At 41.9% G+C, this 14,414-nt stretch overlaps 1 non-coding gene across 1 annotated transcript; it reads right to left on the minus strand.

The window, feature by feature from the left end:
• Positions 1-13,098: 13,098 nt before the first annotated feature.
• LOC115831377 lies at positions 13,099-13,201 on the minus strand. Its single transcript, XR_004026891.1, has one exon. It is a non-coding gene; the product is annotated as a small nucleolar RNA U13 (small nucleolar RNA).
• Positions 13,202-14,414: the final 1,213 nt, after the last annotated feature.

Raw genomic sequence — 14,414 nt, forward strand, 5'->3', positions numbered from 1 at the left:
CAGTATGCTTTGCTTTCCATTATTATGAATCTATAAGTTATAAAACTTTAAGTATTGCAAATATTGTTACAATGAACAGTTTGACTGAAAATGTGTGCAATTTCACCTAAAAATAGAAAATAAAAGCTTGTCTTCAGAAGTTGTCAAGGAAAATTATAATAAAAGCTATGTTTTCCACAATTCAGATGTAATTAATTGTATATATTGCCATTGATTTAAATAGAATTTTAATTTTAGAACCATTTCAGATTTACAGAAAACTTGCGACGATAGTATGGTGTTCCTGTAAAGCCCCAAACCCAGTTTTCTCTATTATTAATATCTTAGTATGGTATATTTGATACAATTAATGAATCAATATTGATGAATTATTGATATATAAAAATCATACTTGTTCAGAATTCCTTAGTTTATTTAATGTCCATTTTCTGTTCCAGGATACAATTTAGAACATCACATTACATTTAGACATTAGGAGAGAGACTCCAAGTTACATTGTGCTGCTGGTCCATTTAAAACTTTATGTTTGAAAATGTGTAACAAATTATATTTTCCAGTTTTAAAAGTCACATTTTTATCTTATAAAATGTTTAGAGTGCACATGAGTATGTGAAACACAATTTCATCATTAAAATACTGAATTTTGGAATATATGTTTTCATTATTAGAAAATGTTTTCAACTGTGGGTGTGTGTGGTTTATTTAAGTGTTTTTATGAAAGCATTTATTTAAGTGTTTTTATGAAAGCAATTCTCCACCCGTGAACTGGTGTCTCTTAACTTCTACCTGTATTTCTAAGAGTGTCAATTATATACATTTTACAGTTTTTCTATTTAATGCATAAAGTTATTTTTGAGTGCGGTGTATATCTTTTAACAATATAAAAGGCATAACTCTGTTCTTTTTACCTATTAAATGGATACACTTTTATTTACATGTGTTCCAATATCACTGATTCAGTTTTTGCAATGTGAATTCTGCTTTCTACTCCGATAAACACATCATTTAATTGCAGTTTTGTTTGTTTCATTTCCCTGGGGTTTTCTTTTTTTGTGTACTTCTGTACCATCCGTTCTCTTTCCTAACAGCTTTAAGTAGTATTGATTGACAGCCTGCTCTGTGCCAGTCTTTCCTCTGTAGGACTGGCCTCTAAGTCAACACTTCCGGGGCTCTGGCACAAGTGCCCACAGGCAGGTCAGCTGGCTCCTCTCTTTCCGTGGGCACACCTGTCAGTCAGGTCCCTTTGCAGCTCCTTCAGTTGGCTTCTCATATTGTTCATCCCTTTTGTCAACCGGGTCAGTGTTTTCTTGATTTTTCTTAAACAAAAAACTCATGCTCTTTGAAATTTAATTACATTTCTGGAACTGAAATTTTCCTTTTTGTTTTATACTAAAAATATGTTTTTCTTCTGAATTATTCCTTTCCATTTATGCTGTAGGGTGTTTCTAAACCTTCAAAAGCTGTTTTAGATTATGTTGTTTTAATTATTATTATTATTATTTTTTTTTTTTTTTGAGATGGAGTCTCGCTCTGTCGCCCAGGCTGGAGTGCAGTGGCGCAATCTCGGCTCACTGCAAGCTCCGCCTCCCGGGTTCACGCCATTCTCCTGCCTCAGCCTCTCCAAGTAGCTGGGACTACAGGCGCCCGCCACCACGCCCGGCTAATTTTTTGTATTTTTAGTAGAGACGGGGTTTCACTGTGGTCTCGATCTCCTGACCTCGTGATCTGCCCGCCTCGGCCTCCCAAAGTGCTGGGATTACAAGCGTGAGCCACCGCGCCTGGCTGTTTTAATTATTTTTATTCTGTTACTCATCTTCAAAATAAATTAGACCTGGTGTTTGCCAATACACTGCATGGATAAATTCTCGTTGGCTCTAGTTATTGTCCACCTGATTGCTCCCAGGCTGGGCTCGACCTCCTGAGCTCAAGCGATCCCCCGCCTCAGCCTCCCGCCATGCCTGGCCTGGAGCTATTTTTTAATGGGTACCGAGTTTCACTTCGGGAAAAAGGCGGTGATGGTTGCAGTAACAGTATGAATATACTCAATACCACTGGACTGGATACTTATAAAATGTTAAAATGGTCATTTTCATTTTTGTGTTATATATATTTTACCATAACAGCAAAAATTAACTTTATAAAGTTATATGCTGTTGGAAACTCTGGAAACAGTGGGAAAAGGGGGAAATTCTATTACATAAAAATTAATTTTGCAATGCAGATCTTTTTTTGCTAACCTAAGCTTTTGTTTATTTCAATAAAGCCAAATCCAGTAAACTATTTTCAGCCAGGATTAGTCAGAACTAAAAGGTTGGACTGTTTTCCTTCAGAAACTGAATGTTTTTCTTGCCTGCAATAGGCTGGTGTGTTCCAAATAATAACGGAATTGTTCTCGAAACCAGAAAATACTGGTTCGTATATATTTTAGGGCCTGTTTCTGAATTTTCTATTCCTTTGTTCTTATCTCTTTATCTATTTATGTACCATTACCAAGCCATTTTAATTACAGTAGCACTTAAATATGTTTTAATAACACAAGGCTAGATTTCCTTATGTAAAATAAAAACTATTTATTGCAATATTGTGGTGATAGTCAAAGATTAAAAACAATTTAAATGTCTTTCAACATGAGATTGACTGAATAATTATGACCAGTGGAATAGCACAAAAAATAATGGGGAAGTTTTTAATGTTTGATAGAGAATGATCTCCAGAATATATGGTTAAATGAACAAAAAAGCAGCTGGGTACAGTGGCTCATGCCTATAATCCCAGCACTTTGGGAGGCCAAACCGGGTGATCACCTGAGGTTGGGAGTTCGGGACCAGCCTGGCCAACTTGGTGAAATCCCTGTCTCTACTAAAAATAGAAAAATTAGCCGGGCATGGTGGCATGCACGTGTAATCCCAGCTACTCTGGAGGCTGAGGCAGGAGAATTGCTTGAACCTAGGAGGCAGAGGTTGCAGTGAGCCGAAATCAAACCATTGCACCCCAGCCTGGGTGACAGAGTGAGACTCCATCTAAAAAAAAAAAAAAAAAAACTTTCCATCAGAGGTGCTTACATTTGTTGAACATTCAGCTTTTTTATTTTTTAGACTGGGGTCTCACAATGTTGCCTAGGCTGGTCTTGAACTTCTGGGCTCAAGTGATCTACCTGCCTCAACCTCCCAAAGTGCTGGGATTGCAGGCATAAGCCACTGAGCACAGCCTCTGAGCACTCACTTTTTAAAATGTATTTAATTTGTTTATTTGTATTTTTTATATTTATTTATTTATTTATTTTTGAGATGGAGTCTTGGTCAGTCATCCAGGCTGAGTGCATTGGCGCCATCTCAGCTCACTGCAACCTCCGCCCCCCAGGTACAAGTGATTCTCTTGCCTCAGCCTCCCGAGTAGCTGGGATTACAGGTGCTTGCCACCATGCCCGGCTAATTTTTGTATTTTTAGTAGAGACAGGGTTTCGCTATGTTGGCCAGGCTGGTCTCGAACGTCTGACCTCAGGTGATCCCCCCTGCATTGTCCTCCCAAAGTGCTGGGATTACAGGCATGAGCCATCTCGCCTGGCCTAGATGAGTGTTGTGCTAACTACTTTACGGTATTATCTATATTATTTCATTTATTGTTTACAAGACATAGGTAGGTCCTGGCAAAATTATACACCTTGCCCAGGGTCACACAGGTGTGGATAGTTAAGCTTAGATGTAAAAGAAATGAGCGAGTCAGGCGCAGTGGCTCATGCCTAGAATCCCAGCACTTTGGAAGGCCAGGGAGGGAGGATCTCTTGAGCCCAGGAGTTCGAGACCAGCCTGGGCAACACAGTGAGACTCTGTCTTTACAAAAAATTTAAAAATTAGCTGGGTGCAGTGACTCTAGCCTATGGTCCTAGCTACTAAGAAGGCTGAGGTGGGAGGATTGCTTGAGTCCAGGAGGTTGAGGCTGCAGCAAGCTATGACTGGATCACTACAGTCTACCCCATGTGACAGAGGGAGACCCTGTCTCAAAAAACAAACATACAAAAAAAGAGCAAATAAGGGATGGCACTTCCAGAACAGTGGAGTAGACACCTTCAAAGACCATGAAAGCAATGAGAACACTGGCAAAAATTGCAAAAGTCATCTTTTTCAAAACGTTGGAAATTAAGGCTTGCAACAATCTGAGCAGCATTGATTCAAGAAAAACATCTGAATCTCAGTAAAAACAGGAAGCTTTTAATATTTTAACTTGTCTTAACTCTTATCCTTCTCTCCCCAGCTTCACAGTAGCCCTGAAGATGAACTTGACAATCATGGTAGCTATGAAAAGCAGCAGTATAACAGTTATTTGAGAGGGAAGAAGAGGTTTGGTGTAAACCCCCAAACTCTAATCTAAAGAGAATTGTCACTATTTTACCTGACTGAAGGCTCCTGGGAAAGATCCCATTCTCAGGACTTACCTTTATTTGACCAATACATTCCTATCCTCAGGGCATTTGTCAAAACCAACCAGTGGCAATGATTTGCCATTGAAGTGACTGAGGCAGTGATACCAATTGGACAAATAAAAAGCTGAATCAGAAACTTAAAAGGAGACCAGCCTGGACAACATGGTGAGATCCCGTCTCTAAAAAAAAAAAAAAGAAAGCTGGGTGTTGTGGCGTGCACCTGTAGTCCCAGCTATTCAGGAGGCTGAGGCAGGGCTTGAGCCTAGGAGTTCGAGGCTGCAGTAGCCATGTTCACACCACTGCACTCCAGCCTGGTTGACAAAGCAAGACCTTGTCTCAAACAAACAAACAAAAAACTTAAAAGAGGCTCAGAGTAGTGACATGCACCTGTCATCCGAACTCTTTGGGAGGCTGATGGGGGAAGATTGCTTTAGCCCAAGGGTTGAGGCCAGCTAGGGCAACATAGTGAGACCCTCATCTCTAAAAAAAGAAAGAAAGATAGAAAAAGGGAAAATCTGGGCAATGAGACCTCTCTAGAAGGCTTTGAAATGCAGTAACAAACACATACACAAACACACACAAAAGGGAAGAGCAGAAAAAAAATGCAGTAACATACTCTTGATCAAGAGGCAATGAATATCATATTAAAAGTCTTTAAAGAAAAATACCATCAACCAAGAATTGTATACAATTTCACCAATACTATCCTTCACAAAGGGGAAATTAAGACTTTCCTAGCTTTAAAAACAACAACAACAACAAAACCACTGAGAAAATTTTGTCATTAGGAGACTTGTTCTTAAGAAATACTAAAAGGGGATGGGAGGGGTGGATCACGCCTGTAATCTCAGCACTTTGGGAGGCCAAGGCAGGAGAACTTCTTGAGCCCAGGAATTTGAGATCAGCCTGGGCAACACAGTGAGACCCTGTGTATTTTAGAAATAAATAAATAAATTTAAAATTCAAAATAAAATAAAGAAGTCCTTCAGGTTGAAATGAAAGACACTACGCAGTTACTTGAATCCATGTGAAGAAAGAAAGAGCACTAACTATGTAGGTCAATATAAAACCAATATAAATGTATTTTGTTTGTAACTCTTTCTTCTAACTGATTTAAAAGACAACTGCAGAGAGCAATAATTATAAAGCTGTGTTAATGGGCTTATAATGTTTAAAGATGTAATTTGTGACAATAATAGCACAAAGTGAGAGAGGGAAAGGAGCTATATTGGAGCAAAGTCTTGGTATAGTATTGAAGTTAACTTGGTACTAATTGGAACTAGGTTGTTTAAAAATGTTCATTGTAACCCCCTAGGGCAGCCAGTAACAAAATAACACAAAAATATACAGAAAAAGAAACAATAAGAGAATTAAAATAGTACAGTAGAAAATGTATTTAACATGAAAAAAGGTACTACTCATGGAATAGTGCAAAAAAGGTATAAGCCATCTAGAAAATAAATAGAAAAAAATGTAAACATGTTTTACGCTATCAATAATTGAATGTAAATGTAAATGGACTAGCACTTTGGGAGGCTGAGGCGGACAGATCACCTGAAGTCAGGAGTTCAAGACCAGCCTGTAATCCCAGAACCTTGGAAGGCTGAGGCTAGTGGATTGCTTGAGCCCAGGAGTTCAAGATCAACCTGGGCAACATGGTGAAAGTCTGTTCCTACCAAAAAAAAAAAAAAAAAAAAAAGGCCAAGCGCGATGGCTCACGCCTGTAATCCCAGCACTTTGGGAGGCCAAGGAAGGCAGATCATGAGGTCAAGAGATGGAGACCATCCTGGCTAACAACCCTGTCTCTACTAAAAATACAAAAATTAGCTGGGCATGGTGGCGAGCACCTATAGTCCCAGCTACTCAGGAGGCTGAGGCAGGAGAATAGCTTGAATCCGGAAGGCGGATGTTGCAGTGAGCCAAGATTGTCCCACTGCACTCCAGCCTGGCGACAGAGTGAGACTCCGTCTCAAAAAAATAAAAATTAGCCAGTTGTGGTAGTGTGTACCTGTAGCCCCAGCTACTCAGAAGGCTGAGGTGAGAGAATTGCTTGAGCTGGGGAGGTGAAGGTTGCAGTGAGCTAAGATCGAGTCACTGTACTCCAGCCTGGGTGACAGAGTACCCTGTCTCAAAAAAAAAAAACAAATCAATTGTATTTCTATACACTAGCATTGAATAATCTAAAAGTGAAATTAAGAAAAGTTACTTTTATATTAGCATCAAAAAAATGAAATACTCCGGAGTAAATTTAACAAAAAGCTTGTACACTGAAAAGTGACAAAATACTGCTGAATGAAATAAAAGAAGATGTAAGGAAAAGTGAAAATACAAAATACATCCCATGTTAATGGACCAGAAGACAATATTGTTAAGGTGGCAACACTCCCCAACTTGACCTACAGATTGATGTAATCACATACAAGAGATATTTAATAAGATTAACAAACTACCAACTGACTTTTTGCAGAAATTGGCAAGCCAATCCTAAAGTTCATATGGAAATGCAGAGGACCCAGCATAGCCAAAACAATCTTGAGGAGCCAAATTGGAGTATTCACATTTAATAATTTCAAAACTTACTACAAGTCTACACTAATCAAGACAGTGTGGCACTGGCACTAGGCTACACCTATAGATTAATGGAATGAAATTGAGAACTCAGAAATAAATCCTTACACTTTTGTTCCATTCATTTTCATCAAGGGTGCCAAAACAAATCACTGGGGAAAGAATAGTCTTTTCAATAAATGGTGCTGGGACAACTGAATAGCCACATGCAAAAGAATACATTTGGACCTCCACCTCACACCGTATATAAAAATTAACTCAAAATAAATCATAGACACAAATGCAAGGGCTAAAACTATAAAACTCTTGGAAGAAAGTTTAGGCATAAACCATTGTTCCCTCAATTATGCCATGGTTTCTTAGGACACCGAAAGCACAAATGACAAGAGAAAAACATATACTTGGAACTTAATTGAAATTAAAACCTTTTGTGCTCCTAAGGATATCATTAACAAAGTGAAAAGAACATCTATAGAATGGGAGCAAATACTACAACTCATAGATGTGATAGGAGAGTTGTATCCAAAATACATAAAGGGGCAGGGCCCGGTGGCTCAGGCCTGTAATCCCAGCACTTTGGAAGGCCAAAGGGAGCAGATCACTTGAGACCAAGAGTTCAAGACCAGGCTGGCCAACATGGTGAAACCCTGTCTCTACTAAAAATACAAAAACATGGCCAGGCGCAGTGGCTCACTCCTGTAATCCCAGCTACTAGGGAGGCTGAGGCAGGGGAATCGCCTGAACCCAGGAGGCAGAGGCTGCAGTGGGCCGAGATCGCGTCACTGCACTCCAGCCTGGCAACAGAGCAAGACTCCGTCTGAAGAAAAAAAAAAATTAGCCAGGCATGGTGGTGCAAGCCTGTAATCCCAGCTACTTGGAAGGCAGAGGTGGGAGGATTGCTTGAACCTGGGAGGTAGAGGTTTCGGTGAGCCCAGATTGTGACACTGCACTCCAGCCTGGGTGACAGAGCGAGACAGCTAAACCCTCGTGTGGCCATTCATACAAGTCCCTATTTAGGGAACAAGTGATTATGCTACCTTTGCACGGTCAGTATATGGCAGCCGTTGAACATATGTCACTGGGCATTCAGTGCCTCTAATACTGGTAATGCCAGATCCATCTCAAAAAACAAAAATCAGGCCAGGCGTGGTGGTTCACGCCTGTAATCCCAGCACTTTGGGAGGCTGAGGCGGGTGGATCATGATGTCAGGAGTTCAAGACCAGCCTGGCCAACATAGTGAAACCCCATCTCTACTAAAAACACAAAAAATTAGCTGGGAGTGGTGGTGGGTGCCTGTAGTCCCAGCTACTCAGGAGGCTGAGGCAGGAGAATGGCGTGAACATGGGAGGCAGAGCTTGCAGTGAGCCGAGATCGCGCCACTGCACTCCAGCCTGGGAGACAGAGCGAGACTCCAGCTCAAAATAAATAAATAAATAAATAAATAAATAAATAAATAATAAAAAGACAACCCAATAGAAGATGTCCAAAGGACCTGAATAGATAACTTTCTAAAGATATACAACTGGCCAAGAAGCACATGAAAAGATATTGAACATATTAGTGATTAGGGAAATGCAAATCAAAGCCATAGTGAGATACAACTTCATACCCACTATGATGGCTATATTCAAAAAGACAATAACAGGTACTGGCAAACATGTGGAGGAGAGAGTGTTGGCAGGGTAATCAGACACTGACAAATAAGACTTTCTGTGATGATGGAAATTTTCCGTAAATCTGTATTGCATTGCCAATATGGTGACTGCTAACCATATGAGTACTGCCTGAAAGGAGCACCTGAAAGTTGAAGTATAAATAGAAATTTTAATTTTATTTAATTTAAATTAAAATAGTTGCATGTGGGCTGGGCACAGTGGTTCATGCCTGTAATCCCAGCACTTTGGGAGGGCAAGGCGGGTGGATCACCTGAGGTTGGGAGTTCGAGACCAGCCTGACCAACATGGTGAAACCCCGTCTCTACTAAAAATACAAAAATATGCCAGGCATGGTGGCACCCGTAATCCCAGCTACTCGGGAGCCTGAGGCAGGAGAATTGCTTGAACCTGGGAGGCAGAAGTTGCAGTGAGCCAAGATTGCACCACTGCCCTCCAGCCTGGGCTACAGAGGGAGACCCTGTCTCAAAAAAAAAAAAAAAAAAGAGAAAGAAATAAATAATAAAATAAAATAGTTGCATGTGGTTAGTTATCACCACATTAGCACAATATTTTGGACCATTATAATATGCAGCTTCCCCAAAGGAATAATAACCCTTTCTCTCTCACATGTAGTAAGGTAAAAACTTACAAACTGTGTATCAGATACAAAAAAAAAATTGTATTATTTATAACTCATCTTGTTCTCAAGCCCCAGTCCAAGTGAAAGTGCAAGAAAAATCTTTGTATTACCAGGGAAAAGCAAATCAGCCTTCTCCTGTTTAAGCACGGTCTCTTTCAGTCCATACCAGTTCCTTTTGTTAGATAATCAATCTATTCCTAGACTTCTACCAGGCTGCCTTTCTACCTTGAAAAGGCCTCCCCTCTCAATCCTCCTTATCAAATGGCATTGGTTGAGGGGAAGTTCATGTATCATCAAAGCAGGGGCTGGGCACTGTGGCTCATGCCTGTAATCCTCGCAGTTCGGGAGGCTGAGGTGGGAGGATCCTTTGAGCCTAGGAGTTCAAGACCAGTCTGGCCAACATGGCAAGACCTCGTCTCTACAAAAAAATTTTCTTTTTTTTTTTGAGATGGAATCTCACTCTATCACCCAGGCTGAAGTGCAGTGGCGTGATTTCGGCTCCCTGCAAACTCCACCTCCCAGGTTCAAACGATTCTCCTGCCTCAGCCTCCCTGGTAGCTGGGATTATAGGTCTGCACCACCACGCCCAGCTAATTTTTGTATTTTTAGTAGAGACAGGGTTTCGCCGTGTTGGCCAGGATGGTCTCAAACTCCTGACTTCAGGTGATCCACCCACCTTGGCCTCCCAAAGTGCTGGAATTACAAGCCTGAGCCACCGTGCCCAGCCTACAATTTTTTTTTTTAAAGAAATTAGCTGAGTGTGGTAGCTCTCATCTGTAGCCCCAGCTACTTGGGAGGCTGAGGCAAAATGGTCACTTGAGCCCAGGAATTTGAGGCTACAGTGAGCTATGATGGCACCACTGCACTCCAGCCTAGGCAACAGAATGAGACCCTGTCTCAAGAAAAAAAAAAAAAAAGGCAGGTATGGAGAAAAGACAGTGCAATGTGGCTTGGCTGCTCTGGCCTGGACAATCAGTGCTGGAGATCATGGATGTGTAGCTTGTCCCACATGATTACTTTAGGCACTCTGTCAACATCAGCTGCTAAATTCTAAGGTTCCTTTTCCTGCCCTGGTCTCCAGTTGTAAAGTCCCTGTAACAAGCAGCTTTTATATTCTGACCCCAGGTCTTCTTTGGAATTTCAGTTCTCTTAGCTTTTCCACGTGCCCCACGGAGGCTTGTGTGAACTTCTGATTTTTTACAAAGATCTGCAGTTATTAGGGAACGCAGGCACTATCTTGGGCCCATTTGCCTAGAAACCTCCTCAACCATTTCGAAATTAGCACTTGGATGCAGTCATGTGTCTCTCGCCTTTACTGAATGGAGAGCGTTTTCAAAGGGGCTTTTGATTTCTTGGATTATGCACTGAGAAGTCAGGAGAAAGCACCCCTAGACTGAGTCCCAAAAACTTATTTGGATGTTTCTTCCCAGAGCATGAACCTAAACCTTTTCCCCCCTTTCTTTCTTTTATTTTCTTTTTTTTTTGAGATGGAGTCTTGTTCTGTCGCCCAGGCTGTAGTGCAGTGGTGCAATCTCTGCTCACTGCAACCTCCGCCTCTTGGGTTCGACCGATTCTCCTGCATGAGCCTCTCAAGTAGCTGCGACTACAGGCACTCAACACCACGTCCACCTAATTTGTGTAATTTTAGTAGAGACAGGGTTTCACCACTTTGGCCAGGGTGGTCTCGAACTCCTGACCTCAGATGATCCACCCGCCTCGGCCTCCGAAAGTGCTGGGATTACAGGCGTGAGCCACCGTGCCCAGCATTTTCCTCCTTTCTTGCTTTTCTTTCTCCTTCTTCCCTGAGTCTTGGGCTCTCTAATTCCTTTTCATGATTTGGCTCTTCTCTATACACGGCTTTATAATAAAACTCAATTTCCCAACATCTAAGCCTTGCTTTTGATATATGAAAGGATGCTTTTAAAATTCTGAAATCCTTTTCTTATAATAAAGTCTGACTTGCCAGGCCATTTTCTCATGACTGATTTTAAGATCCTAGTTTGCTTTGTAAAATCTGAAAATTGACTTTTTCATCCTCTTTTCCATTTGTGACCTAACAGTCCACATTCTCTCCAGAGCAAATGGTTGCCTCAGAATAAAAAATAAATAAATAAATAAATAAAAAGATAAAAAAATCTCATTCCATCACTAGGAAAAGAAAAGCATATTGATATATTTTTAAAACGATTACTAGAGCTACTTCCTGAAAGCTGGTGAAGCACTCTTGTGCTAATTTTAAAAGGGAACCTCTTCCTTTGAGTGAATGCAGCCCACACCAGAGCTTTCAGCTTGGGGCACCAAGCTCGGATCCTACTTAATCATCAGCCAAGTGTGCTGTGTGTGAGTAACCCGCATAACCACACGTGGTAGTCCTGGATAGCGCCCAGGTAACACGTATATGTATTGCACAATTTTCCTCAGTAGACACCTGATACTGTTGTTTTCTTCATTATCTATTCTCTCCGGAAACTTCCCACGCCAACCTCAGGGTGGTTCAAATAGTTTCGCTGCTGCTGTTTGAACATGCCCCTACTGCCAAAGGTGATAAGTGGAAAGAAGATGAAATTCAAGCTGATGGCTGGGCATAGTGGCTCATGCCTGTAATCTCAGAAATTTGGGAGGCTGAGGCAAGAGCATCACTTGAGCCCAGGAGTTCGAGCCCAGCCTGGGCAACAGAGCGAGACCTCATTTCTTAACAACAACAGAAAAATCAGGCATGGTGGTGTGAGCCTGTAGTCCCAGCTACTTGGAAGGCTGAGATGGGAGGTTGAGGCTGCAGTAAGCCACAGTGAGCTGTGACCACGCCACTGCACTCTAAGCAATAGAGAGACACCCTGTCTCAAAAGAAAGAGGAAGAAGAAGCAGGAGGAGGAGGAGGAGGAGGCGGCGGAGGCGGCGGCGGCGGCGGCGGCGGCGGCGACGACGGCTGGGGGCCATGGCTCACGCCTTTATCCCAGCACTTTGGGAGGCTGACATGGGCGGATCACAAGGTCAGGAGTTCGAGATCAGCCTCGCCAACGTAGTGAAACCCCGTCTGTACTAAAAATACAAAAATGAACCAGGCATGGTGGCACGTGCCTGTAGTCCCAGCTACTCGGGAGGCTGAGGCAGGAGAATCACTTGAATCCGGGAGGTGGAGGTTGTAGTGAGCCGAGATTGGGCTGCCACACTCCAGCCTGGGCAACAGAGTGAGGCTCCATCTCAAAAAAAATAAATAAAATAAAAATAAACTAAAAAAAGAAATTTAACTTGGACTAATCAGATTTTCTTTTTGCGAGATATGGGTTGGAACGGAAGGATTTCAATCTCAGATTGGGCTTCTTGAATGCAGTAGAAGGGAAACCTTGGGATTTGAATTTACATGCTCTCCACCACTTAGAAAGGGCAGCGAAGAAAACCTTTAGGCAAAGAAACAAGACATTTATTGAGAATGCTGCCTAGGTTCCTGCTGTCCTTCCAAAGGATTCATTCTAGTACTTTCTTAGGACTGATTACTGATTGCACTTCTATTTTTGAGTTCTGTAAGCCTGAATTTTTATAATAGAAATTTTTTCTCCCACCCTCAACGGATGCTTACTTGAGTCGTTTTCTGTAACTTCCAACAAAAGAAATACTAACTTTATGTGGATTGTCATTTTCCTCTAGAACTGTTTTTTTCAGAGACTAGGTCTTGCACTGTTGCCCAGGCTGGAGTGCAGTGATATTCACAAGTTCAGTCATTTCCCACAGCAGCCTGAACTCCTGGGCTCAGGTGGTCCTCTTGGCTCAGTCTCCTGAGTAGCTGGGACTACATTGAACTTTTATTTTCCCCCCACATCAGATGGGTAATACGCCAACATCCTAACAAGGTTTGATGGAGGCACATCTTACACATAGTGTGAAAACCCAATCATCATACTTATGAACTATGAAAGGATCAGAACTTTTAATATGTTTTGTGTTTAGTTGTATCAGAGTTCAGTCAGGAAACAAAAATTACTGTAGATATTTGAAGCAGTGGGGGATTTATAAAACCATTGGAAGAGTTTGAGGCTCAAAGTTCAGGGAAGACTGTCACTAGCTTCCAATTCACCACTTTATACCTGGCCAGGTTAATGGCTCCAGAAACTGCTCTGTTACAAATGCTTACAATATCTTACTGAAGTTCAAAAGGGAGGTGGAGGAGGAGATGTCGGAGGAGACGTTGGTTCAGCAGCTTCCAAAATTAACAAGAGATTTACTCATCTAAAAACCATACTGGCCGGGCACAGTGGCTCATGCTTGTAATCCCAGTGCTTTGGGAGGCTGAGGTGGGCAGATCACTAGGTCAGGAGTTTGAGACCAGCCTGGCCAACATGGTGAAACCCCGTCTCTACTAAAAATACAAAAAATTAGCTGGACGTGATGGCAGGCACCTGTAATCCCAGCTACTTGGGTGGTTGAGGCAGGAGAATCGCTTGAACCCGGGAGGTGGAGTTTGCAGTGAGCCAAGACTGTGACACTGCACTCCAGCCTGGACAATAGAGCAAGACTCGGTCTCAAAAAAAAAAAAAAAAAAAACCCACAGCTGAGCACGGTGACTCATGCCTGTAATCCCAGCACTTTGGGAGGCCGAGGTGGGTGGATCACTTGAGATCAGGAGTTTGAGACCAGCCTGGCAACATGGTGAAACCCCGTCTCTACCAAAAAATACAAAAATTAGCTGGTTGTGGTGGCACGTGGCTGGAATCCCAGCTACTTAGGAGGCTGAGGCATGAGATTCACTTGAATGAACTCGGGAGGTGGAGGTTGCAGTGAGCCAAGATCACGCCACTGCCCTCCAGCCTGGGCAACAGAGCAAGGCTCTGTCTCACAAAAAAAAAAAAAAAAAAAAAAAAAAAAAAAAAGCAAGGAGAGGAAATAATTGAGAGTTGTTGTAAAACCCTAGAATGTCAGTCAACTCATTGCTATGGACTGAATTGTGTCCATTCAAAATTCACATGTGGAAGTCCTAACCCCCAGTACCTTTAAAGATATGACTAAGATAAGGTCTTTAGGATGGGGCCCTAATTCAATATAAGTGGTGTCCCTATAAGAAGAAGAAGAGACACCAAATACGTGGGTGCAGGTGAGGGCACAGCAAGAAGGCAACTATCTAGAAGCCAAGAAGAG

Source organism: Nomascus leucogenys, chromosome 18, assembly GCF_006542625.1.
Source record: "Nomascus leucogenys isolate Asia chromosome 18, Asia_NLE_v1, whole genome shotgun sequence".
In the NCBI taxonomy this organism is placed as follows: domain Eukaryota; kingdom Metazoa; phylum Chordata; class Mammalia; order Primates; family Hylobatidae; genus Nomascus; species Nomascus leucogenys.